Source organism: Heptranchias perlo, chromosome 35, assembly GCF_035084215.1.
Source record: "Heptranchias perlo isolate sHepPer1 chromosome 35, sHepPer1.hap1, whole genome shotgun sequence".
Lineage (NCBI taxonomy): Eukaryota > Metazoa > Chordata > Chondrichthyes > Hexanchiformes > Hexanchidae > Heptranchias > Heptranchias perlo.
The window spans coordinates 2,755,387-2,781,959 of record NC_090359.1 but is presented as its reverse complement, the minus strand read 5'-3'; the positions used below and the strand labels follow the sequence as shown (position 1 = coordinate 2,781,959).

The following is a 26,573-nucleotide window of genomic DNA, read 5'->3' as shown; positions in this document are numbered from 1 at the left end:
GGTCAAAATGCAAGAAAACCACATTTCAATCACCAGATATCAGATTCTGAAGGCAGAGCTTTGACAGGTGGTAGCGTGGCCGAGCGGTCTAAGGCGCTGGATTAAGGCTCCAGTCTCTTCGGGGGCGTGGGTTCGAATCCCACCGCTGCCAACGTGTAAAGTGCTTGCTATTTTTTCCTCATCACCAAACATCCTTCTTTTCCAAGCAGCACCGGGCGCGACATTGCTGTTGTTCGGGCATGACTGCCCCACCTGATGCGCTTCGCCTTGATCGTATCCTCGTCCATGCTCTGCGTTGAGGTCGCAGTTTGTTCGGTTTGAATACGAGCTACAGTATAGTTTCGATTACCTCTTTTGTTCTCTACCACATACACTAATAGAATGCAGCAAGAAATCAATCTTTTGCACAAAAAAGAAATATTTTTTGCTGCTGGCAAAAACCGAACCATTCCTTCAAATCCAGCACTCTCACATGCCTGTACTTGATGCTCCACATTTCAAACTGGCCTGTTTTCCCCACTTTTTCTTCCTTCCACAGCCAATATGCCGCCTTTCCTTTCTTCCTTCCACTTCATGGAAACTATCCTGCGGCATTGCCGACTCCAGCATTCACTTTCATGATCTCACGCGTTTAAATTTGTTCTGCTGTGACCACTGTTTCTATTGGGCAGATGTCCGATTCGCACCAATGTTCATTTGCGCCTTGAAACCAGTCGACACATTTCGATCTGCGTGACCGCTCGACAGACAAACACGATGAAAGCAGGGCTGGCCTCTGGAAAGACAGCCGCCCGATTGTTCACGAATTTTACTTGTCGAATCTTGTGATCCAGGTGATGGTAACTGAAGAACTGGATTTTGTTTTGATGCTTTTTGGATTTTTTCTTTCAGCAGTTGAGTTGCGTGACCGACGGGCAGCGCGACAGAGCTGCGAGTGGCGGTTGAGAGGTGCACATTTGGCAAGTTGGGGCGGCCCAGGAAGATCGGAAGTATTCCGCCTTGATCTTAATAGTTCTGTTTAAACATGGGATTGAATCGAGTAGAGGATAAATGTAAAGAGCGCCTGTGGCGAAAAAGGAGCGATTGCTGGCCAAGAGCGAAAGGTGTTTCAAATTTTCGTGGCGCAGGAAGCTGTGTGCGGATAAGCCAGATTTTAAAGCGAGTGTGTCGGAAAGTAAAGAGCGATGTTGTGTGTGAGTAGAGCTCAAGAAAGTTGTGCTTGAAGCTGCGCCCTTGAGTAAAGTTTCAAGTTGTCAGGAAAACGGCTATAGTGAAAGCTCAAAAATAAATCCAGAAACTGCTGGCAACACTCTGCAGGTCAGGTATTATCTGTGGACAGATACTCGCTTTACCGGGGCGTAATTGTGCACTTTCTTGATCCTTCACGTTATTCACATCTTACACTCGCAACACCTCCGTGCACCAATTTTTCCTTGCTGATTTGAGCAGAGATCAGCGAGCAATGCAAAATTCATCCACCGTGGCTTCGGATTGGAGCGAGGCCCAAGACATCTGGTTGAATTTCAGGAAGGAAGCGACGTATCAAACGGAAAATGCAATAATGGCGCGAATGAGATACAAAACCATGCGTGCAGAGCACAATGGATTAGGAATCCATCACCTCAAACACTCGGCCACCTCGTCGCATGAATATTGCTCAGAAAGTCCATTTATTTGATTCGTTCAATGGAAAATCCTCGACTCAAAGGTCAAAATGCAAGAAAACCACATTTCAATCACCAGATATCAGATTCTGAAGGCAGACCTTTGACACGTGGTAGCGTGGCCGAGCGGTCTAAGGCGCTGGATTAAGGCTCCAGTCTCTTCGGGGGCGTGGGTTCGAATCCCACCGCTGCCAGCGTGTAAAGTGCTTGCTATTTTTTCCTCATCACCAAACATCCTTCTTTTCCAAGCAGCACCGGGCGCGACATTGCTGTTGTTCGGGCATGACTGCCCCACCTGATGCGCTTCGCCTTGATCGTATCCTCGTCCATGCTCTGCGTTGAGGTCGCAGTTTGTTCGGTTTGAATACGAGCGACAGTATAGTTTCGATTACCTCTTTTGCTCTCTACCACATACACTAATAGAATGCAGCAAGAAATCAATCTTTTGCACAAAAAAGAAATATTTTTTGTTGCTGGCAAAAACCGAACCATTCCTTCAAATCCAGCACTCTCACATGCCTGTTCTTGATGCTCCAAAGTTCAAACTGGCCTGTTTTCCCAACTTTTTCTTCCTTCCACAGCCAATATGCCGCCTTTCCTTTCTTCCTTCCACTTCATGGAAACTATCCTGCGGCATTGCCGACTCCAGCATTCACTTTCATGATCTCACGCGTTTAAATTTGTTCTGCTGTGACCACTGTTTCTATTGGGCAGATGTCCGATTCGCACCAATGTTCATTTGCGCCTTGAAACCAGTCGACACATTTCGATCTGCGTGACCGCTCGACAGACAAACACGATGAAAGCAGGGCTGGCCTCTGGAAAGACAGCCGCCCGATTGTTCACGAATTTTACTTGTCGAATCTTGTGATCCAGGTGATGGTAACTGAAGAACTGGATTTTGTTTTGATGCTTTTTGGATTTTTTCTTTCAGCAGTTGAGTTGCGTGACCGACGGGCAGCGCTACAGAGCTGCGAGTGGCGGTTGAGAGGTGCACATTTGGCAAGTTGGGGCGGCCCAGGAAGATCGGAAGTATTCCGCCTTGATCTTAATAGTTCTGTTTAAACATGGGATTGAATCGAGTAGAGGATAAATGTAAAGAGCGCCTGTGGCGAAAAAGGAGCGATTGCAGGCCAAGAGCGAAAGGTGTTTCAAATTTTCGTGGCGCAGGAAGCTGTGTGCGGATAAGCCAGATTTTAAAGCGAGTGTGTCGGAAAGTAAAGAGCGATGTTGTGTGTGAGTAGAGCTCAAGAAAGTTGTGCTTGAAGCTGCGCCCTTGAGTAAAGTTTCAAGTTGTCAGGAAAACGGCTATAGTGAAAGCTCAAAATTAAATCCAGAAACTGCTGGCAACACTCAGCAGGTCAGGTATTATCTGTGGATAGATACTCGCTTTACCGGGGCGTAATTGTGCACTTTCTTGATCCTTCACGTTATTCACATCTTACACTCGCAACACCTCCGTGCACCAATTTTTCCTTGCTGATTTGAGCAGAGATCAGCGAGCAATGCAAAATTCATCCACCGTGGCTTCGGATTGGAGCGAGGCCCAAGACATCTGGTTGAATTTCAGGAAGGAAGCGACGCATCAAACGGTAAATGCAATAATGGCACGAATGAGATATAAAACCATGCGTGCATAGCACAATGGATTAGGAATCCATCACCTCAAACACTCGGCCACCTCGTCGCATGAATATTGCTCAGAAAGTCCATTTATTTGATTCGTTCAATGGAAAATCCTCGACTCAAATGTCAAAATGCAAGAAAACCACATTTCAATCACCAGATATCAGATTCTGAAGGCAGAACTTTGACACGTGGGAGCGTGGCCGAGCGGTCTAAGGCGCTGGATTAAGGCTCCAGTTTCTTCAGGGGCGTGGGTTCGAATCCCACCGCTGCCAACGTGTAAAGTGCTTGCTATTTTTTCCTCATCACCAAACATCCTTCTTTTCCAAGCAGCACCGGGCGCGACATTGCTGTTGTTCGGGCATGACTGCCCCACCTGATGCGCTTCGCCTTGATCGTATCCTCGTCCATTCTCTGCGTTGAGGTCGCAGTTTGTTCGGTATGAATACGAGCTGCAGTATAGTTTCGATTACCTCTTTTGTTCTCTACCACATACACTAATAGAATGCAGCAAGAAATCAATCTTTTGCACAAAAAAGAATTTTTTTTTGTTGCTGGCAGAAACCTAACCATTCCTTCAAATCCAGTACTCTCACATGCCTGTACTTGATGCTCCACAGTTCAAACTGGCCTGTTTTCCCAACTTTTTCTTCCTTCCACAGCCAATATGCCGCCTTTCCTTTCTTCCTTCCACTTCATGGAAACTATCCTGCGGCATTGCCGACCCCAGCATTCACTTTCATGATCTCACGCGTTTAAATTTGTTCTGCTGTGACCACTGTTTCTATTGGGCAGATGTCCGATTCGCACCAATGTTCATTTGCGCCTGGAAACCAGTCGACACATTTCGATCTGCGTGACCGCTCGACAGACAAACACGATGAAAGCAGGGCTGGCCTCTGGAAAGACAGCCGCCCGATTGTTCACGAATTTTACTTGTCGAATCTTGTGATCCAGGTGATGGTAACTGAAGAACTGGATTTTGTTTTGATGCTTTTTGGATTTTTTCTTTCAGCAGTTGAGTTGCGTGACCGACGGGCAGCGCGACAGAGCTGCGAGTGGCGGTTGAGAGGTGCACATTTGGCAAGTTGGGGCGGCCCAGGAAGATCGGAAGTATTCCGCCTTGATCTTAATAGTTCTGTTTAAACATGGGATTGAATCGAGTAGAGGATAAATGTAAAGAGCGCCTGTGGCGAAAAAGGAGCGATTGCTGGCCAAGAGCGAAAGGTGTTTCAAATCTTCGTGGCGCAGGAAGCTGTGTGCGGATAAGCCAGATTTTAAAGCGAGTGTGTCGGAAAGTAAAGAGCGATGTTGTGTGTGAGTAGAGCTCAAGAAAGTTGTGCTTGAAGCTGCGCCCTTGAGTAAAGTTTCAAGTTGTCAGGAAAACGGCTATAGTGAAAGCTCAAAAATAAATCCAGAAACTGCTGGCAACACTCTGCAGGTCAGGTATTATCTGTGGACAGATACTCGCTTTACCGGGGCGTAATTGTGCACTTTCTTGATCCTTCACGTTATTCACATCTTACACTCGCAACACCTCCGTGCACCAATTTTTCCTTGCTGATTTGAGCAGAGATCAGCGAGCAATGCAAAATTCATCCACCGTGGCTTCGGATTGGAGCGAGGCCCAAGACATCTGGTTGAATTTCAGGGAGGAAGCGACGTATCAAACGGAAAATGCAATAATGGCGCGAATGAGATACAAAACCATGCGTGCAGAGCACAATGGATTAGGAATCCATCCCCTCAAACACTCGGCCACCTCGTCGCATGAATATTGCTCAGAAAGTCCATTTATTTGATTCGTTCAATGGAAAATCCTCGACTCAAAGGTCAAAATGCAAGAAAACCACATTTCAATCACCAGATATCAGATTCTGAAGGCAGAGCTTTGACACGTGGTAGCGTGGCCGAGCGGTCTAAGGCGCTGGATTAAGGCTCCAGTCTCTTCGGGGGCGTGGGTTCGAGTCCCACCGCTGCCAACGTGTAAAGTGCTTGCTATTTTTTCCTCATCACCAAACATCCTTCTTTTCCAAGCATCACCGGGCGCGACATTGCTGTTGTTCGGGCATGACTGCCCCACCTGATGCGCTTCGCCTTGATCGTATCCTCGTCCATGCTCTGCGTTGAGGTCGCAGTTTGTTCGGTTTGAATACGAGCTACAGTATAGTTTCGATTACCTCTTTTGTTCTCTACCACATACACTAATAGAATGCAGCAAGAAATCAATCTTTTGCACAAAAAAGAAATATTTTTTGTTGCTGGCAAAAACCGAACCATTCCTTCAAATCCAGCACTCTCACATGCCTGTACTTGATGCTCCACAGTTCAAACTGGCCTGTTTTCCCAACTTTTTCTTCCTTCCACAGCCAATATGCCGCCTTTCCTTTCTTCCTTCCACTTCATGGAAACTTTCCTGCGGCATTGCCGACTCCAGCATTCACTTTCATGATCTCACGCGTTTAAATTTGTTCTGCTGTGACCACTGTTTCTATTGGGCAGATGTCCGATTCGCACCAATGTTCATTTGCGCCTTGAAACCAGTCGACACATTTCGATCTGCGTGACCGCTCGACAGACAAACACGATGAAAGCAGGGCTGGCCTCTGGAAAGACAGCCGCCCGATTGTTCACGAATTTTACTTGTCGAATCTTGTGATCCAGGTGATGGTAACTGAAGAACTGGATTTTGTTTTGATGCTTTTTGGATTTTTTCTTTCAGCAGTTGAGTTGCGTGACCGACGGGCAGCGCTACAGAGCTGCGAGTGGCGGTTGAGAGGTGCACATTTGGCAAGTTGGGGCGGCCCAGGAAGATCGGAAGTATTCCGCCTTGATCTTAATAGTTCTGTTTAAACATGGGATTGAATCGAGTAGACGATAAATGTAAAGAGCGCCTGTGGCGAAAAAGGAGCGATTGCAGGCCAAGTGCGAAAGGTGTTTCAAATTTTCGTGGCGCAGGAAGCTGTGTGCGGATAAGCCAGATTTTAAAGCGAGTGTGTCGGAAAGTAAAGAGCGATGTTGTGTGTGAGTAGAGCTCAAGAAAGTTGTGCTTGAAGCTGCGCCCTTGAGTAAAGTTTCAAGTTGTCAGGAAAACGGCTACATTGAAAGCTCAAAAAAAACGAGAAACTGCTGGCAACACTCAGCAGGTCAGGTATTATCTGTGGACAGATACTCGCTTTACCGGGGCGTAATTGTGCACTTTCTTGATCCTTCACGTTATTCACATCTTACACTCGCAACACCTCCGTGCACCAATTTTTCCTTGCTGATTTGAGCAGAGATCAGCGAGCAATGCAAAATTCATCCACCGTGGCTTCGGATTGGAGCGAGGCCCAAGACATCTGGTTGAATTTCAGGAAGGAAGCGACGCATCAAACGGTAAATGCAATAATGGCGCGAATGAGATACAAAACCATGCGTGCAGAGCACAATGGATTAGGAATCCATCACCTCAAACACTCGGCCACCTCGTCGCATGAATATTGTTCAGAAAGTCCATTTATTTGATTCGTTCAATGGAAAATCCTCGACTCAAAGGTCAAAATGCAAGAAAACCACATTTAAATCACCAGATATCAGATTCTGAAGGCAGAGCTTTGACACGTGGTAGCGTGGCCGAGCGGTCCAAGGCGCTGGATTTAGGCTCCAGTCTCTTCGGGGGCGTGGGTTCGAATCCCACCGCTGCCAGTGTGTAAAGTGCTTGCTATTTTTTCCTCATCACCAAACATCCTTCTTTTCCAAGCAGCACCGGGCGCGACATTGCTGTTGTTCGGGCATGACTGCCCCACCTGATGCGCTTCGCCTTGATCGTATCCTCGTCCATGCTCTGCGTTGAGGTCGCAGTTTGTTCGGTTTGAATACGAGCTACAGTATAGTTTCGATTACCTCTTTTGTTCTCTACCACATACACTAATAGAATGCAGCAAGAAATCAATCTTTTGCACAAAAAAGAAATATTTTTTGTTGCTGGCAAAAACCGAACCATTCCTTCAAATCCAGCACTCTCACATGCCTGTACTTGATGCTCCACAGTTCAAACTGGCCTGTTTTCCCCACTTTTTCTTCCTTCCACAGCCAATATGCCGCCTTTCCTTTCTTCCTTCCACTTCATGGAAACTATCCTGCGGCATTGCCGACTCCAGCATTCACTTTCATGATCTCACGCGTTTAAATTTGTTCTGCTGTGACCACTGTTTCTATTGGGCAGATGTCCGATTCGCACCAATGTTCATTTGCGCCTTGAAACCAGTCGACACATTTCGATCTGCGTGACCGCTCGACAGACAAACACGATGAAAGCAGGGCTGGCCTCTGGAAAGACAGCCGCCCGATTGTTCACGAATTTTACTTGTCGAATCTTGTGATCCAGGTGATGGTAACTGAAGAACTGGATTTTGTTTTGATGCTTTTTGGATTTTTTCTTTCAGCAGTTGAGTTGCGTGACCGACGGGCAGCGCTACAGAGCTGCGAGTGGCGGTTGAGAGGTGCACATTTGGCAAGTTGGGGCGGCCCAGGAAGATCGGAAGTATTCCGCCTTGATCTTAATAGTTCTGTTTAAACATGGGATTGAATCGAGTAGAGGATAAATGTAAAGAGCGCCTGTGGCGAAAAAGCAGCGATTGCAGGCCAAGAGCGAAAGGTGTTTCAAATTTTCGTGGCGCAGGAAGCTGTGTGCGGATAAGTCAGATTTTACAGCGAGTGTGTCGGAAAGTAAAGAGCGATGTTGTGTGTGAGTAGAGCTCAAGAAAGTTGTGCTTGAAGCTGCGCCCTTGAGTAAAGTTTCAAGTTGTCAGGAAAACGGCTATAGTGAAAGCTCAAAAAAAAACGAGAAGCTGCTGGCAACACTCAGCAGGTCAGGTATTATCTGTGGACAGATACTCGCTTTACCGGGGCGTAATTGTGCACTTTCTTGATCCTTCACGTTATTCACATCTTGCACTCGCAACACCTCCGTGCACCAATTTTTCCTTGCTGATTTGAGCAGAGATCAGCGAGCAATGCAAAATTCATCCACCGTGGCTTCGGATTGGAGCGAGGCCCAAGACATCTGGTTGAATTTCAGGAAGGAAGCGACGCATCAAACGGTAAATGCAATAATGGCGCGAATGAGATACAAAACCATGCGTGCAGAGCACAATGGATTAGGAATCCATCACCTCAAACACTCGGCCACCTCGTCGCATGAATATTGTTCAGAAAGTCCATTTATTTGATTCGTTCAATGGAAAATCCTCGACTCAAAGGTCAAAATGCAAGAAAACCACATTTCAATCACCAGATATCAGATTCTAAAGACAGAGCTTTGACACGTGGTAGCGTGGCCGAGCGGTCCAAGGCGCTGGATTTAGGCTCCAGTCTCTTAGTGGCCGTGGGTTCGAATCCCACCGCTGCCAGTGTGGAAAGTGCTTGCTATTTTTTCCTCATCACCAAACATCCTTCTTTTCCAAGCAGCACCGGGCGCGACATTGCTGTTGTTCGGGCATGACTGCCCCACCTGATGCGCTTCGCCTTGATCGTATCCTCGTCCATGCTCTGCGTTGAGGTCGCAGTTTGTTCGGTTTGAATACGAGCTACAGTATAGTTTCGATTACCTCTTTTGTTCTCTACCACATACACTAATAGAATGCAGCAAGAAATCAATCTTTTGCACAAAAAAGAAATATTTTTTGTTGCTGGCAAAAACCGAACCATTCCTTCAAATCCAGCACTCTCACATGCCTGTACTTGATGCTCCACAGTTCAAACTGGCCTGTTTTCCCCACTTTTTCTTCCTTCCACAGCCAATATGCCGCCTTTCCTTTCTTCCTTCCACTTCATGGAAACTATCCTGCGGCATTGCCGACTCCAGCATTCACTTTCATGATCTCACGCGTTTAAATTTGTTCTGCTGTGACCACTGTTTCTATTGGGCAGATGTCCGATTCGCACCAATGTTCATTTGCGCCTTGAAACCAGTCGACACATTTCGATCTGCGTGACCGCTCGACAGACAAACACGATGAAAGCAGGGCTGGCCTCTGGAAAGACAGCCGCCCGATTGTTCATGAATTTTACTTGTCGAATCTTGTGATACAGGTGATGGTAACTGAAGAACTGGATTTTGTTTTGATGCTTTTTGGATTTTTTCTTTCAGCAGTTGAGTTGCGTGACCGACGGGCAGCGCGACAGAGCTGCGAGTGGCGGTTGAGAGGTGCACATTTGGCAAGTTGGGGCGGCCCAGGAAGATCGGAAGTATTCCGCCTTGATCTTAATAGTTCTTTTTAAACATGGGATTGAATCGAGTAGAGGATAAATGTAAAGAGCGCCTGTGGCGAAAAAGCAGCGATCGCAGGCCAAGAGCGAAAGGTGTTTCAAATTTTCGTGGCGCAGGAAGCTGTGTGCGGATAAGTCAGATTTTACAGCGAGTGTGTCGGAAAGTAAAGAGCGATGTTGTGTGTGAGTAGAGCTCAAGAAAGTTGTGCTTGAAGCTGCGCCCTTGAGTAAAGTTTCAAGTTGTCAGGAAAACGGCTATAGTGAAAGCTCAAAAAAAAACGAGAAACTGCTGGCAACACTCAGCAGGTCAGGTATTATCTGTGGACAGATACTCGCTTTACCGGGGCGTAATTGTGCACTTTCTTGATCCTTCACGTTATTCACATCTTACACTCGCAACACCTCCGTGCACCAATTTTTCCTTGCTGATTTGAGCAGAGATCAGCGAGCAATGCAAAATTCATCCACCGTGGCTTCGGATTGGAGCGAGGCCCAAGACATCTGGTTGAATTTCAGGAAGGAAGCGACGCATCAAACGGTAAATGCAATAATGGCGCGAATGAGATACAAAACCATGCGTGCAGAGCACAATGGATTAGGAATCCATCACCTCAAACACTCGGCCACCTCGTCGCATGAATATTGTTCAGAAAGTCCATTTATTTGATTCGTTCAATGGAAAATCCTCGACTCAAAGGTCAAAATGCAAGAAAACCACATTTCAATCACCAGATATCAGATTCTGAAGGCAGACCTTTGACACGTGGTAGCGTGGCCGAGCGGTCCAAGGCGCTGGATTTAGGCTCCAGTCTCTTCGGGGACGTGGGTTCGAATCCCACCGCTGCCAGTGTGTAAAGTGCTTGCTATTTTTTCCTCATCACCAAACATCCTTCTTTTCCAAGCAGCACCGGGCGCGACATTGCTGTTGTTCGGGCATGACTGCCCCACCTGATGCGCTTCGCCTTGATCGTATCCTCGTCCATGCTCTGCGTTGAGGTCGCAGTTTGTTCGGTTTGAATACGAGCTACAGTATAGTTTCGATTACCTCTTTTGTTCTCTACCACATACACTAATAGAATGCAGCAAGAAATCAATCTTTTGCACAAAAAAGAAATATTTTTTGTTGCTGGCAAAAACCGAACCATTCCTTCAAATCCAGCACTCTCACATGCCTGTACTTGATGCTCCACAGTTCAAACTGGCCTGTTTTCCCAACTTTTTCTTCCTTCCACAGCCAATATGCCGCCTTTCCTTTCTTCCTTCCACTTCATGGAAACTTTCCTGCGGCATTGCCGACTCCAGCATTCACTTTCATGATCTCACGCGTTTAAATTTGTTCTGCTGTGACCACTGTTTCTATTGGGCAGATGTCCGATTCGCACCAATGTTCATTTGCGCCTTGAAACCAGTCGACACATTTCGATCTGCGTGACCGCTCGACAGACAAACACGATGAAAGCAGGGCTGGCCTCTGGAAAGACAGCCGCCCGATTGTTCACGAATTTTACTTGTCGAATCTTGTGATCCAGGTGATGGTAACTGAAGAACTGGATTTTGTTTTGATGCTTTTTGGATTTTTTCTTTCAGCAGTTGAGTTGCGTGACCGACGGGCAGCGCTACAGAGCTGCGAGTGGCGGTTGAGAGGTGCACATTTGGCAAGTTGGGGCGGCCCAGGAAGATCGGAAGTATTCCGCCTTGATCTTAATAGTTCTGTTTAAACATGGGATTGAATCGAGTAGACGATAAATGTAAAGAGCGCCTGTGGCGAAAAAGGAGCGATTGCAGGCCAAGTGCGAAAGGTGTTTCAAATTTTCGTGGCGCAGGAAGCTGTGTGCGGATAAGCCAGATTTTAAAGCGAGTGTGTCGGAAAGTAAAGAGCGATGTTGTGTGTGAGTAGAGCTCAAGAAAGTTGTGCTTGAAGCTGCGCCCTTGAGTAAAGTTTCAAGTTGTCAGGAAAACGGCTACATTGAAAGCTCAAAAAAAACGAGAAACTGCTGGCAACACTCAGCAGGTCAGGTATTATCTGTGGACAGATACTCGCTTTACCGGGGCGTAATTGTGCACTTTCTTGATCCTTCACGTTATTCACATCTTACACTCGCAACACCTCCGTGCACCAATTTTTCCTTGCTGATTTGAGCAGAGATCAGCGAGCAATGCAAAATTCATCCACCGTGGCTTCGGATTGGAGCGAGGCCCAAGACATCTGGTTGAATTTCAGGAAGGAAGCGACGCATCAAACGGTAAATGCAATAATGGCGCGAATGAGATACAAAACCATGCGTGCAGAGCACAATGGATTAGGAATCCATCACCTCAAACACTCGGCCACCTCGTCGCATGAATATTGTTCAGAAAGTCCATTTATTTGATTCGTTCAATGGAAAATCCTCGACTCAAAGGTCAAAATGCAAGAAAACCACATTTAAATCACCAGATATCAGATTCTGAAGGCAGAGCTTTGACACGTGGTAGCGTGGCCGAGCGGTCCAAGGCGCTGGATTTAGGCTCCAGTCTCTTCGGGGGCGTGGGTTCGAATCCCACCGCTGCCAGTGTGTAAAGTGCTTGCTATTTTTTCCTCATCACCAAACATCCTTCTTTTCCAAGCAGCACCGGGCGCGACATTGCTGTTGTTCGGGCATGACTGCCCCACCTGATGCGCTTCGCCTTGATCGTATCCTCGTCCATGCTCTGCGTTGAGGTCGCAGTTTGTTCGGTTTGAATACGAGCTACAGTATAGTTTCGATTACCTCTTTTGTTCTCTACCACATACACTAATAGAATGCAGCAAGAAATCAATCTTTTGCACAAAAAAGAAATATTTTTTGTTGCTGGCAAAAACCGAACCATTCCTTCAAATCCAGCACTCTCACATGCCTGTACTTGATGCTCCACAGTTCAAACTGGCCTGTTTTCCCCACTTTTTCTTCCTTCCACAGCCAATATGCCGCCTTTCCTTTCTTCCTTCCACTTCATGGAAACTATCCTGCGGCATTGCCGACTCCAGCATTCACTTTCATGATCTCACGCGTTTAAATTTGTTCTGCTGTGACCACTGTTTCTATTGGGCAGATGTCCGATTCGCACCAATGTTCATTTGCGCCTTGAAACCAGTCGACACATTTCGATCTGCGTGACCGCTCGACAGACAAACACGATGAAAGCAGGGCTGGCCTCTGGAAAGACAGCCGCCCGATTGTTCACGAATTTTACTTGTCGAATCTTGTGATCCAGGTGATGGTAACTGAAGAACTGGATTTTGTTTTGATGCTTTTTGGATTTTTTCTTTCAGCAGTTGAGTTGCGTGACCGACGGGCAGCGCTACAGAGCTGCGAGTGGCGGTTGAGAGGTGCACATTTGGCAAGTTGGGGCGGCCCAGGAAGATCGGAAGTATTCCGCCTTGATCTTAATAGTTCTGTTTAAACATGGGATTGAATCGAGTAGAGGATAAATGTAAAGAGCGCCTGTGGCGAAAAAGCAGCGATTGCAGGCCAAGAGCGAAAGGTGTTTCAAATTTTCGTGGCGCAGGAAGCTGTGTGCGGATAAGTCAGATTTTACAGCGAGTGTGTCGGAAAGTAAAGAGCGATGTTGTGTGTGAGTAGAGCTCAAGAAAGTTGTGCTTGAAGCTGCGCCCTTGAGTAAAGTTTCAAGTTGTCAGGAAAACGGCTATAGTGAAAGCTCAAAAAAAAACGAGAAGCTGCTGGCAACACTCAGCAGGTCAGGTATTATCTGTGGACAGATACTCGCTTTACCGGGGCGTAATTGTGCACTTTCTTGATCCTTCACGTTATTCACATCTTGCACTCGCAACACCTCCGTGCACCAATTTTTCCTTGCTGATTTGAGCAGAGATCAGCGAGCAATGCAAAATTCATCCACCGTGGCTTCGGATTGGAGCGAGGCCCAAGACATCTGGTTGAATTTCAGGAAGGAAGCGACGCATCAAACGGTAAATGCAATAATGGCGCGAATGAGATACAAAACCATGCGTGCAGAGCACAATGGATTAGGAATCCATCACCTCAAACACTCGGCCACCTCGTCGCATGAATATTGTTCAGAAAGTCCATTTATTTGATTCGTTCAATGGAAAATCCTCGACTCAAAGGTCAAAATGCAAGAAAACCACATTTCAATCACCAGATATCAGATTCTAAAGACAGAGCTTTGACACGTGGTAGCGTGGCCGAGCGGTCCAAGGCGCTGGATTTAGGCTCCAGTCTCTTAGTGGCCGTGGGTTCGAATCCCACCGCTGCCAGTGTGGAAAGTGCTTGCTATTTTTTCCTCATCACCAAACATCCTTCTTTTCCAAGCAGCACCGGGCGCGACATTGCTGTTGTTCGGGCATGACTGCCCCACCTGATGCGCTTCGCCTTGATCGTATCCTCGTCCATGCTCTGCGTTGAGGTCGCAGTTTGTTCGGTTTGAATACGAGCTACAGTATAGTTTCGATTACCTCTTTTGTTCTCTACCACATACACTAATAGAATGCAGCAAGAAATCAATCTTTTGCACAAAAAAGAAATATTTTTTGTTGCTGGCAAAAACCGAACCATTCCTTCAAATCCAGCACTCTCACATGCCTGTACTTGATGCTCCACAGTTCAAACTGGCCTGTTTTCCCCACTTTTTCTTCCTTCCACAGCCAATATGCCGCCTTTCCTTTCTTCCTTCCACTTCATGGAAACTATCCTGCGGCATTGCCGACTCCAGCATTCACTTTCATGATCTCACGCGTTTAAATTTGTTCTGCTGTGACCACTGTTTCTATTGGGCAGATGTCCGATTCGCACCAATGTTCATTTGCGCCTTGAAACCAGTCGACACATTTCGATCTGCGTGACCGCTCGACAGACAAACACGATGAAAGCAGGGCTGGCCTCTGGAAAGACAGCCGCCCGATTGTTCATGAATTTTACTTGTCGAATCTTGTGATACAGGTGATGGTAACTGAAGAACTGGATTTTGTTTTGATGCTTTTTGGATTTTTTCTTTCAGCAGTTGAGTTGCGTGACCGACGGGCAGCGCGACAGAGCTGCGAGTGGCGGTTGAGAGGTGCACATTTGGCAAGTTGGGGCGGCCCAGGAAGATCGGAAGTATTCCGCCTTGATCTTAATAGTTCTTTTTAAACATGGGATTGAATCGAGTAGAGGATAAATGTAAAGAGCGCCTGTGGCGAAAAAGCAGCGATCGCAGGCCAAGAGCGAAAGGTGTTTCAAATTTTCGTGGCGCAGGAAGCTGTGTGCGGATAAGTCAGATTTTACAGCGAGTGTGTCGGAAAGTAAAGAGCGATGTTGTGTGTGAGTAGAGCTCAAGAAAGTTGTGCTTGAAGCTGCGCCCTTGAGTAAAGTTTCAAGTTGTCAGGAAAACGGCTATAGTGAAAGCTCAAAAAAAAACGAGAAACTGCTGGCAACACTCAGCAGGTCAGGTATTATCTGTGGACAGATACTCGCTTTACCGGGGCGTAATTGTGCACTTTCTTGATCCTTCACGTTATTCACATCTTACACTCGCAACACCTCCGTGCACCAATTTTTCCTTGCTGATTTGAGCAGAGATCAGCGAGCAATGCAAAATTCATCCACCGTGGCTTCGGATTGGAGCGAGGCCCAAGACATCTGGTTGAATTTCAGGAAGGAAGCGACGCATCAAACGGTAAATGCAATAATGGCGCGAATGAGATACAAAACCATGCGTGCAGAGCACAATGGATTAGGAATCCATCACCTCAAACACTCGGCCACCTCGTCGCATGAATATTGTTCAGAAAGTCCATTTATTTGATTCGTTCAATGGAAAATCCTCGACTCAAAGGTCAAAATGCAAGAAAACCACATTTCAATCACCAGATATCAGATTCTGAAGGCAGACCTTTGACACGTGGTAGCGTGGCCGAGCGGTCCAAGGCGCTGGATTTAGGCTCCAGTCTCTTCGGGGACGTGGGTTCGAATCCCACCGCTGCCAGTGTGTAAAGTGCTTGCTATTTTTTCCTCATCACCAAACATCCTTCTTTTCCAAGCAGCACCGGGCGCGACATTGCTGTTGTTCGGGCATGACTGCCCCACCTGATGCGCTTCGCCTTGATCGTATCCTCGTCCATGCTCTGCGTTGAGGTCGCAGTTTGTTCGGTTTGAATACGAGCTACAGTATAGTTTCGATTACCTCTTTTGTTCTCTACCACATACACTAATAGAATGCAGCAAGAAATCAATCTTTTGCACAAAAAAGAAATATTTTTTGTTGCTGGCAAAAACCGAACCATTCCTTCAAATCCAGCACTCTCACATGCCTGTACTTGATGCTCCACAGTTCAAACTGGCCTGTTTTCCCCACTTTTTCTTCCTTCCACAGCCAATATGCCGCCTTTCCTTTCTTCCTTCCACTTCATGGAAACTATCCTGCGGCATTGCCGACTCCAGCATTCACTTTCATGATCTCACGCGTTTAAATTTGTTCTGCTGTGACCACTGTTTCTATTGGGCAGATGTCCGATTCGCACCAATGTTCATTTGCGCCTTGAAACCAGTCGACACATTTCGATCTGCGTGACCGCTCGACAGACAAACACGATGAAAGCAGGGCTGGCCTCTGGAAAGACAGCCGCCCGATTGTTCATGAATTTTACTTGTCGAATCTTGTGATACAGGTGATGGTAACTGAAGAACTGGATTTTGTTTTGATGCTTTTTGGATTTTTTCTTTCAGCAGTTGAGTTGCGTGACCGACGGGCAGCGCGACAGAGCTGCGAGTGGCGGTTGAGAGGTGCACATTTGGCAAGTTGGGGCGGCCCAGGAAGATCGGAAGTATTCCGCCTTGATCTTAATAGTTCTTTTTAAACATGGGATTGAATCGAGTAGAGGATAAATGTAAAGAGCGCCTGTGGCGAAAAAGCAGCGATCGCAGGCCAAGAGCGAAAGGTGTTTCAAATTTTCGTGGCGCAGGAAGCTGTGTGCGGATAAGTCAGATTTTACAGCGAGTGTGTCGGAAAGTAAAGAGCGATGTTGTGTGTGAGTAGAGCTCAAGAAAGTTGTGCTTGAAGCTGCGCCCTTGAGTAAAGTTTCAAGTTGTCAGGAAAACGGCTATAGTGAAAGCTCAAAAAAAAACGAGAAACTGCTGGCAACACTCAGCAGGTCAGGTATTATCTGTGGACAGATACTCGCTTTACCGGGGCGTAATTGTGCACTTTCTTGATCCTTCACGTTATTCACATCTTACACTCGCAACACCTCCGTGCACCAATTTTTCCTTGCTGATTTGAGCAGAGATCAGCGAGCAATGCAAAATTCATCCACCGTGGCTTCGGATTGGAGCGAGGCCCAAGACATCTGGTTGAATTTCAGGAAGGAAGCGACGCATCAAACGGTAAATGCAATAATGTCGCGAATGAGATACAAAACCATGCGTGCAGAGCACAATGGATTAGGAATCCATCACCTCAAACACTCGGCCACCTCGTCGCATGAATATTGTTCAGAAAGTCCATTTATTTGATTCGTTCAATGGAAAATCCTCGACTCAAAGGTCAAAATGCAAGAAAACCACATTTCAATCACCAGATATCAGATTCTGAAGGCAGACCTTTGACACGTGGTAGCGTGGCCGAGCGGTCCAAGGCGCTGGATTTAGGCTCCAGTCTCTTCGGGGACGTGGGTTCGAATCCCACCGCTGCCAGTGTGTAAAGTGCTTGCTATTTTTTCCTCATCACCAAACATCCTTCTTTTCCAAGCAGCACCGGGCGCGACATTGCTGTTGTTCGGGCATGACTGCCCCACCTGATGCGCTTCGCCTTGATCGTATCCTCGTCCATGCTCTGCGTTGAGGTCGCAGTTTGTTCGGTTTGAATACGAGCTACAGTATAGTTTCGATTACCTCTTTTGTTCTCTACCACATACACTAATAGAATGCAGCAAGAAATCAATCTTTTGCACAAAAAAGAAATATTTTTTGTTGCTGGCAAAAACCGAACCATTCCTTCAAATCCAGCACTCTCACATGCCTGTACTTGATGCTCCACAGTTCAAACTGGCCTGTTTTCCCCACTTTTTCTTCCTTCCACAGCCAATATGCCGCCTTTCCTTTCTTCCTTCCACTTCATGGAAACTATCCTGCGGCATTGCCGACTCCAGCATTCACTTTCATGATCTCACGCGTTTAAATTTGTTCTGCTGTGACCACTGTTTCTATTGGGCAGATGTCCGATTCGCACCAATGTTCATTTGCGCCTTGAAACCAGTCGACACATTTCGATCTGCGTGACCGCTCGACAGACAAACACGATGAAAGCAGGGCTGGCCTCTGGAAAGACAGCCGCCCGATTGTTCACGAATTTTACTTGTCGAATCTTGTGATCCAGGTGATGGTAACTGAAGAACTGGATTTTGTTTTGATGCTTTTTGGATTTTTTCTTTCAGCAGTTGAGTTGCGTGACCGACGGGCAGCGCGACAGAGCTGCGAGTGGCGGTTGAGAGGTGCACATTTGGCAAGTTGGGGCGGCCCAGGAAGATCGGAAGTATTCCGCCTTGATCTTAATAGTTCTGTTTAAACATGGGATTGAATCGAGTAGAGGATAAATGTAAAGAGCGCCTGTGGCGAAAAAGCAGCGATTGCAGGCCAAGAGCGAAAGGTGTTTCAAATTTTCGTGGCGCAGGAAGCTGTGTGCGGATAAGTCAGATTTTACAGCGAGTGTGTCGGAAAGTAAAGAGCGATGTTGTGTGTGAGTACAGCTCAAGAAAGTTGTGCTTGAAGCTGCGCCCTTGAGTAAAGTTTCAAGTTGTCAGGAAAACGGCTATAGTGAAAGCTCAAAAAAAAACGAGAAACTGCTGGCAACACTCAGCAGGTCAGGTATTATCTGTGGACAGATACTCGCTTTACCGGGGCGTAATTGTGCACTTTCTTGATCCTTCACGTTATTCACATCTTACACTCGCAACACCTCCTTGCACCAATTTTTCCTTGCTGATTTGAGCAGAGATCAGCGAGCAATGCAAAATTCATCCACCGTGGCTTCGGATTGGAGCGAGGCCCAAGACATCTGGTTGAATTTCAGGAAGGAAGCGACGCATCAAACGGTAAATGCAATAATGGCGCGAATGAGATACAAAACCATGCGTGCAGAGCACAATGGATTAGGAATCCATCACCTCAAACACTCGGCCACCCCGTCGCATGAATATTGTTCAGAAAGTCCATTAATTTGATTCGTTCAATGTAAAATCCTCGACTCAAACGTCAAAATGCAAGAAAACCACATTTCAATCACCAGATATCAGATTCTGAAGGCAGAGATTTGACACGTGGTAGCGTGGCCGAGCGGTCTAAGGCGCTGGATTTAGGCTCCAGTCTCTTCGGGGGCGTGGGTTCGAATCCCACCGCTGCCAGTGTGCAAAGTGCTTGCTATTTTTTCCTCATCACCAAACATCCTTCTTTTCCAAGCAGCACGTGGCGCGACATTGCTGTTGTTCGGGCATGACTGCCCCACCTGATGCTCTTCGCCTTGATCGTATCCTCGTCCATGCTCTGCGTTGAGGTCGCAGTTTGTTCGGTTTGAATACGAGCTGCAGTATAGTTTCGATTACCTCTTTTGTTCTCTACCACATACACTAATAGAATGCAGCAAGAAATCAATCTTTTGCACAAAAAAGAAATATTTTTTGTTGCTGGCAAAAACCTAACCATTCCTTCAAATCCAGCACTCGCACATGCCTGTACTTGATGCTCCACAGTTCAAACTGGCCTGTTTTCCCCACTTTTTCTTCCTTCCACAGCCAATATGCCGCCTTTCCTTTCTTCCTTCCACTTCATGGAAACTATCCTGCGGCATTGCCGACTCCAGCATTCACTTTCATGATCTCACGCGTTTAAATTTGTTCTGCTGTGACCACTGTTTCTATTGGGCAGATGTCCGATTCGCACCAATGTTCATTTGCGCCTTGAAACCAGTCGACACATTTCGATCTGCGTGACCGCTCGACAGACAAACACGATGAAAGCAGGGCTGGCCTCTGGAAAGACAGCCGCCCGATTGTTCACGAATTTTACTTGTCGAATCTTGTGATCCAGGTGATGGTAACTGAAGAACTGGATTTTGTTTTGATGCTTTTTGGATTTTTTCTTTCAGCAGTTGAGTTGCGTGACCGACGGGCAGCGCTGCAGAGCTGCGAATGGCGGTTGAGAGGTGCACATTTGGCAAGTTGGGGCGGCCCAGGAAGATCGGAAGTATTCCGCCTTGATCTTAATAGTTCTGTTTAAACATGGGATTGAATCGAGTAGAGGATAAATGTAAAGAGCGCCTGTGGCGAAAAAGGAGCGATTGCAGGCCAAGAGCGAAAGGTGTTTCAAATTTTCGTGGCGCAGGAAGCTGTGTGCGGATAAGCCAGATTTTAAAGCGAGTGTGTCGGAAAGTAAAGAGCGATGTTGTGTGTGAGTAGAGCTCAAGAAAGTTGTGCTTGAAGCTGCGCCCTTGAGTAAAGTTTCAAGTTGTCAGGAAAACGGCTATAGTGAAAGCTCAAAAATAAATCCAGAAACTGCTGGCAACACTCTGCAGGTCAGGTATTATCTGTGGACAGATACTCGCTTTACCGGGGCGTAATTGTGCACTTTCTTGATCCTTCACGTTATTCACATCTTACACTCGCAACACCTCCGTGCACCAATTTTTCCTTGCTGATTTGAGCAGAGATCAGCGAGCAATGCAAAATTCATCCACCGTGGCTTCGGATTGGAGCGAGGCCCAAGACATCTGGTTGAATTTCAGGAAGGAAGCGACGTATCAAACGGAAAATGCAATAATGGCGCGAATGAGATACAAAACCATGCGTGCAGAGCACAATGGATTAGGAATCCATCACCTCAAACACTCGGCCACCTCGTCGCATGAATATTGCTCAGAAAGTCCATTTATTTGATTCGTTCAATGGAAAATCCTCGACTCAAAGGTCAAAATGCAAGAAAACCACATTTCAATCACCAGATATCAGATTCTGAAGGCAGAGATTTGACACGTGGTAGCGTGGCCGAGCGGTCCAAGGTGCTGGATTTAGGCTCCAGTCTCTTCGGGGGCGTGGGTTCGAATCCCAGTGTGCAAAGTGCTTGCTATTTTTTCCTCATCACCAAACATCCTTCTTTTCCAAGCAGCACCGGGCGCGACATTGCTGTTGTTCGGGCATGACTGCCCCACCTGATGCGCTTCGCCTTGATCGTATCCTCGTCCATTCTCTGCGTTGAGGTCGCAGTTTGTTCGGTTTGAATACGAGCTGCAGTATAGTTTCGATTACCTCTTTTGTTCTCTACCACATACACTAATAGAATGCAGCAAGAAATCAATCTTTTGCACAAAAAAGAAATATTTTTTGTTGCTGGCAAAAACCTAACCATTCCTTCAAATCCAGCACTCGCACATGCCTGTACTTGATGCTCCACAGTTCAAACTGGCCTGTTTTCCCCACTTTTTCTTCCTTCCACAGCCAATATGCCGCCTTTCCTTTCTTCCTTCCACTTCATGGAAACTATCCTGCGGCATTGCCGACTCCAGCATTCACTTTCATGATTTCACGCGTTTAAATTTGTTCTGCTGTGACCACTGTTTCTATTGGGCAGATGTCCGATTCGCACCAATGTTCATTTGCGCCTTGAAACCAGTCGACACATTTCGATCTGCGTGACCGCTCGACAGACAAACACGATGAAAGCAGGGCTGGCCTCTGGAAAGACAGCCGCCCGATTGTTCACGAATTTTACTTGTCGAATCTTGTGATCCAGGTGATGGTAACTGAAGAACTGGATTTTGTTTTGATGCTTTTTGGATTTTTTCTTTCAGCAGTTGAGTTGCGTGACCGACGGGCAGCGCGACAGAGCTGCGAGTGGCGGTTGAGAGGTGCACATTTGGCAAGTTGGGGCGGCCCAGGAAGATCGGAAGTATTCCGCCTTGATCTTAATAGTTCTGTTTAAACATGGGATTGAATCGAGTAGAGGATAAATGTAAAGAGCGCCTGTGGCGAAAAAGGAGCGATTGCAGGCCAAGAGCGAAAGGTGTTTCAAATTTTCGTGGCGCAGGAAGCTGTGTGCGGATAAGCCAGATTTTAAAGCGAGTGTGTCGGAAAGTAAAGAGCGATGTTGTGTGTGAGTAGAGCTCAAGAAAGTTGTGCTTGAAGCTGCGCCCTTGAGTAAAGTTTCAAGTTGTCAGGAAAACGTCTACAGTGAAAGCTCAAAAATAAATCCAGAAACTGCTGGCAACACTCTGCAGGTCAGGTATTATCTGTGGACAGATACTCGCTTTACCGGGGCGTAATTGTGCACTTTCTTGATCCTTCACGTTCTTCACATCTTAAACTCGCAACACCTCCTTGCACCAATTTTTCCTTGCTGATTTGAGCAGAGATCAGCGAGCAATGCAAAATTCATCCACCGTGGCTTCGGATTGGAGCGAGGCCCAAGACATCTGGTTGAATTTCAGGAAGGAAGCGACGCATCAAACGGTAAATGCAATAATGGCGCGAATGAGATACAAAACCATGCGTGCAGAGCACAATGGATTAGGAATCCATCACCTCAAACACTCGGCCACCCCGTCGCATGAATATTGTTCAGAAAGTCCATTAATTTGATTCGTTCAATGTAAAATCCTCGACTCAAACGTCAAAATGCAAGAAAACCACATTTCAATCACCAGATATCAGATTCTGAAGGCAAAGCTTTGACAGGTGGTAGCGTGGCCGAGCGGTCTAAGGCGCTGGATTAAGGCTCCAGTCTCTTCGGGGGCGTGGGTTCGAATCCCACCGCTGCCAGTGTGCAAAGTGCTTGCTATTTTTTCCTCATCACCAAACATCCTTCTTTTCCAAGCAGCACCGGGCGCGACATTGCTGTTGTTCGGGCATGACTGCCCCACCTGATGCGCTTCGCCTTGATCGTATCCTCGTCCATTCTCTGCGTTGAGGTCGCAGTTTGTTCGGTTTGAATACGAGCTGCAGTATCGTTTCGATTACCTCTTTTGTTCTCTACCACATACACTAATAGAATGCAGCAAGAAATCAATCTTTTGCACAAAAAAGAAATATTTTTTGTTGCTGGCAAAAACCTAACCATTCCTTCAAATCCAGCACTCGCACATGCCTGTACTTCATGCTCCACAGTTCAAACTGGCCTGTTTTCCCCACTTTTTCTTCCTTCCACAGCCAATATGCCGCCTTTCCTTTCTTCCTTCCACTTCATGGAAACTTTCCTGCGGCATTGCCGACTCCAGCATTCACTTTCATGATCTCACGCGTTTAAATTTGTTCTGCTGTGACCACTGTTTCTATTGGGCAGATGTCCGATTCGCACCAATGTTCATTTGCGCCTTGAAACCAGTCGACACATTTCGATCTGCGTGACCGCTCGACAGACAAACACGATGAAAGCAGGGCTGGCCTCTGGAAAGACAGCCGCCCGATTGTTCACGAATTTTACTTGTCGAATCTTGTGATCCAGGTGATGGTAACTGAAGAACTGGATTTTGTTTTGATGCTTTTTGGATTTTTTCTTTCAGCAGTTGAGTTGCGTGACCGACGGGCAGCGCGACAGAGCTGCGAGTGGCGGTTGAGAGGTGCACATTTGGCAAGTTGGGGCGGCCCAGGAAGATCGGAAGTATTCCGCCTTGATCTTAATAGTTCTGTTTAAACATGGGATTGAATCGAGTAGAGGATAAATGTAAAGAGCGCCTGTGGCGAAAAAGGAGCGATTGCAGGCCAAGAGCGAAAGGTGTTTCAAATTTTCGTGGCGCAGGAAGCTGTGTGCGGATAAGCCAGATTTTAAAGCGAGTGTGTCGGAAAGTAAAGAGCGATGTTGTGTGTGAGTAGAGCTCAAGAAAGTTGTGCTTGAAGCTGCGCCCTTGAGTAAAGTTTCAAGTTGTCAGGAAAACGGCTATAGTGAAAGCTCAAAAATAAATCCAGAAACTGCTGGCAACACTCAGCAGGTCAGGTATTATCTGTGGACAGATACTCGCTTTACCGGGGCGTAATTGTGCACTTTCTTGATCCTTCACTTTATTCACATCTTACACTCGCAACACCTCCGTGCACCAATTTTTCCTTGCTGATTTGAGCAGAGATCAGCGAGCAATGCAAAATTCATCCACCGTGGCTTCGGATTGGAGCGAGGCCCAAGACATCTGGTTGAATTTCAGGAAGGAAGCGACGTATCAAACGGAAAATGCAATAATGGCGCGAATGAGATACAAAACCATGCGTGCAGAGCACAATGGATTAGGAATCCATCACCTCAAACACTCGGCCACCTCGTCGCATGAATATTGCTCAGAAAGTCCATTTATTTGATTCGTTCAATGGAAAATCCTCGACTCAAAGGTCAAAATGCAAGAAAACCACATTTCAATCACCAGATATCAGATTCTGAAGGCAGAGATTTGACACGTGGTAGCGTGGCCGAGCGGTCCAAGGCGCTGGATTTAGGCTCCAGTCTCTTCGGGGGCGTGGGTTCGAATCCCAGTGTGCAAAGTGCTTGCTATTTTTTCCTCATCACCAAACATCCTTCTTTTCCAAGCAGCACCGGGCGCGACATTGCTGTTGTTCGGGCATGACTGCCCCACCTGATGCGCTTCGCCTTGATCGTATCCTCGTCCATTCTCTGCGTTGAGGTCGCAGTTTGTTCGGTTTGAATACGAGCTGCAGTATAGTTTCGATTACCTCTTTTGTTCTCTACCACATACACTAATAGAATGCAGCAAGAAATCAATCTTTTGCACAAAAAAGAAATATTTTTTGTTGCTGGCAAAAACCTAACCATTCCTTCAAATCCAGCACTCTCACATGCCTGTACTTGATGCTCCACAGTTCAAACTGGCCTGTTTTCCCCACTTTTTCTTCCTTCCACAGCCAATATGCCGCCTTTCCTTTCTTCCTTCCACTTCATGGAAACTATCCTGCGGCATTGCCGACTCCAGCATTCACTTTCATGATCTCACGCGTTTAAATTTGTTCTGCTGTGACCACTGTTTCTATTGGGCAGATGTCCGATTCGCACCAATGTTCATTTGCGCCTTGAAACCAGTCGACACATTTCGATCTGCGTGACCGCTCGACAGACAAACACGATGAAAGCAGGGCTGGCCTCTGGAAAGACAGCCGCCCGATTGTTCACGAATTTTACTTGTCGAATCTTGTGATCCAGGTGATGGTAACTGAAGAACTGGATTTTGTTTTGATGCTTTTTGGATTTTTTCTTTCAGCAGTTGAGTTGCGTGACCGACGGGCAGCGCTACAGAGCTGCGAGTGGCGGTTGAGAGGTGCACATTTGGCAAGTTGGGGCGGCCCAGGAAGATCGGAAGTATTCCGCCTTGATCTTAATAGTTCTGTTTAAACATGGGATTGAATCGAGTAGAGGATAAATGTAAAGAGCGCCTGTGGCGAAAAAGGAGCGATTGCAGGCCAAGAGCGAAAGGTGTTTCAAATTTTCGTGGCGCAGGAAGCTGTGTGCGGATAAGCCAGATTTTAAAGCGAGTGTGTCGGAAAGTAAAGAGCGATGTTGTGTGTGAGTAGAGCTCAAGAAAGTTGTGCTTGAAGCTGCGCCCTTGAGTAAAGTTTCAAGTTGTCAGGAAAACGTCTATAGTGAAAGCTCAAAAATAAATCCAGAAACTGCTGGCAACACTCTGCAGGTCAGGTATTATCTGTGGACAGATACTCGCTTTACCGGGGCGTAATTGTGCACTTTCTTGATCCTTCACTTTATTCACATCTTACACTCGCAACACCTCCGTGCACCAATTTTTCCTTGCTGATTTGAGCAGAGATCAGCGAGCAATGCAAAATTCATCCACCGTGGCTTCGGATTGGAGCGAGGCCCAAGACATCTGGTTGAATTTCAGGAAGGAAGCGACGTATCAAACGGAAAATGCAATAATGGCGCGAATGAGATACAAAACCATGCGTGCAGAGCACAATGGATTAGGAATCCATCACCTCAAACACTCGGCCACCTCGTCGCATGAATATTGCTCAGAAAGTCCATTTATTTGATTCGTTCAATGGAAAATCCTCGACTCAAAGGTCAAAATGCAAGAAAACCACATTTCAATCACCAGATATCAGATTCTGAAGGCAGAGCTTTGACACGTGGTAGCGTGGCCGAGCGGTCTAAGGCGCTGGATTAAGGCTCCAGTCTCTTCGGGGGCGTGGGTTCGAATCCCACCGCAGCCAACATGTAAAGTGCTTGCTATTTTTCCTCATCACCAAACATCCTTCTTTTCCAAGCAGCACCGGGCGCGACATTGCTGTTGTTCGGGCATGACTGCCCCACCTGATGCGCTTCGCCTTGATCGTATCCTCGTCCATTCTCTGCGTTGAGGTCGCAGTTTGTTCGGTTTGAATCCGAGCTGCAGTATAGTTTCGATTACCTCTCTTGTTCTCTACCACATACACTAATAGAATGCAGCAAGAAATCAATCTTTTGCACAAAAAAGAAATATTTTTTGTTGCTGGCAAAAACCTAACCATTCCTTCAAATCCAGCACTCTCACATGCCTGTACTTGATGCTCCACAGTTCAAACTCCCCTGTTGTCACCAATTTTTCTTCCTTCCACAGTCAATAGGCCTCCTTTTCTTTCTTCCTTCCATTTCATGGAAGATTTCCGACACATTACCGACTCTAACATTCACTTTCATGGTCTCACGTTTTTAATTTTGTTCTGCGACGACCGCTGTTTCTTTTGGGCAGATGTGCGATTCGCACCAATGTTCATTTGCGCCATGAAACCGGTCGATACATTTCGATCTGCGTGACCGCTCGACAGACAAACACGACGAAAGCAGGATTGGCCTCGGGAAAGACAGCCGCCCGATTCTTTACGAATTTTACTTGTCGAATCTTGTGATCCAGGTGATGGTAACTGAAGAACTGGTTTTTGTTTTGATGCTTTTTCGCTTTTTTCTTTCAGCAGTTGAGTTGCGTGACCGACGGGCAGCGCGACAGAGCTGTGAATGGCGGTTGAGAGGTGCACATTTGGCAAGTTGGCGCGGCGCAGTCAGATCGGAAGTGTTCCGC

At 46.7% G+C, this 26,573-nt stretch overlaps 14 non-coding genes across 14 annotated transcripts; all 14 read left to right on the top strand.

The window, feature by feature from the left end:
• Positions 1-69: 69 nt before the first annotated feature.
• trnal-aag (transfer RNA leucine (anticodon AAG)) lies at positions 70-151 on the top strand. The gene has a single exon. It is a non-coding gene; the product is annotated as a tRNA-Leu (tRNA).
• Positions 152-1,776: 1,625 nt separating this feature from the next.
• trnal-aag (transfer RNA leucine (anticodon AAG)) lies at positions 1,777-1,858 on the top strand. The gene has a single exon. It is a non-coding gene; the product is annotated as a tRNA-Leu (tRNA).
• Positions 1,859-3,483: 1,625 nt separating this feature from the next.
• On the top strand, positions 3,484-3,565 carry trnal-aag (transfer RNA leucine (anticodon AAG)). The gene has a single exon. It is a non-coding gene; the product is annotated as a tRNA-Leu (tRNA).
• A 1,625-nt stretch (positions 3,566-5,190) lies between these two features.
• Positions 5,191-5,272, top strand: trnal-aag (transfer RNA leucine (anticodon AAG)). The gene has a single exon. It is a non-coding gene; the product is annotated as a tRNA-Leu (tRNA).
• A 1,623-nt stretch (positions 5,273-6,895) lies between these two features.
• On the top strand, positions 6,896-6,977 carry trnal-uag (transfer RNA leucine (anticodon UAG)). The gene has a single exon. It is a non-coding gene; the product is annotated as a tRNA-Leu (tRNA).
• Positions 6,978-8,601: 1,624 nt separating this feature from the next.
• On the top strand, positions 8,602-8,683 carry trnal-uag (transfer RNA leucine (anticodon UAG)). The gene has a single exon. It is a non-coding gene; the product is annotated as a tRNA-Leu (tRNA).
• Positions 8,684-10,307: 1,624 nt separating this feature from the next.
• trnal-uag (transfer RNA leucine (anticodon UAG)) lies at positions 10,308-10,389 on the top strand. Its single transcript has one exon. It is a non-coding gene; the product is annotated as a tRNA-Leu (tRNA).
• A 1,623-nt stretch (positions 10,390-12,012) lies between these two features.
• Positions 12,013-12,094, top strand: trnal-uag (transfer RNA leucine (anticodon UAG)). Its single transcript has one exon. It is a non-coding gene; the product is annotated as a tRNA-Leu (tRNA).
• Positions 12,095-13,718: 1,624 nt separating this feature from the next.
• Positions 13,719-13,800, top strand: trnal-uag (transfer RNA leucine (anticodon UAG)). The gene has a single exon. It is a non-coding gene; the product is annotated as a tRNA-Leu (tRNA).
• A 1,624-nt stretch (positions 13,801-15,424) lies between these two features.
• On the top strand, positions 15,425-15,506 carry trnal-uag (transfer RNA leucine (anticodon UAG)). Its single transcript has one exon. It is a non-coding gene; the product is annotated as a tRNA-Leu (tRNA).
• Positions 15,507-17,130: 1,624 nt separating this feature from the next.
• Positions 17,131-17,212, top strand: trnal-uag (transfer RNA leucine (anticodon UAG)). The gene has a single exon. It is a non-coding gene; the product is annotated as a tRNA-Leu (tRNA).
• A 1,624-nt stretch (positions 17,213-18,836) lies between these two features.
• trnal-uag (transfer RNA leucine (anticodon UAG)) lies at positions 18,837-18,918 on the top strand. Its single transcript has one exon. It is a non-coding gene; the product is annotated as a tRNA-Leu (tRNA).
• A 3,323-nt stretch (positions 18,919-22,241) lies between these two features.
• On the top strand, positions 22,242-22,323 carry trnal-aag (transfer RNA leucine (anticodon AAG)). Its single transcript has one exon. It is a non-coding gene; the product is annotated as a tRNA-Leu (tRNA).
• A 3,323-nt stretch (positions 22,324-25,646) lies between these two features.
• On the top strand, positions 25,647-25,728 carry trnal-aag (transfer RNA leucine (anticodon AAG)). Its single transcript has one exon. It is a non-coding gene; the product is annotated as a tRNA-Leu (tRNA).
• The last annotated feature ends 845 nt before the right edge of the window (positions 25,729-26,573 follow it).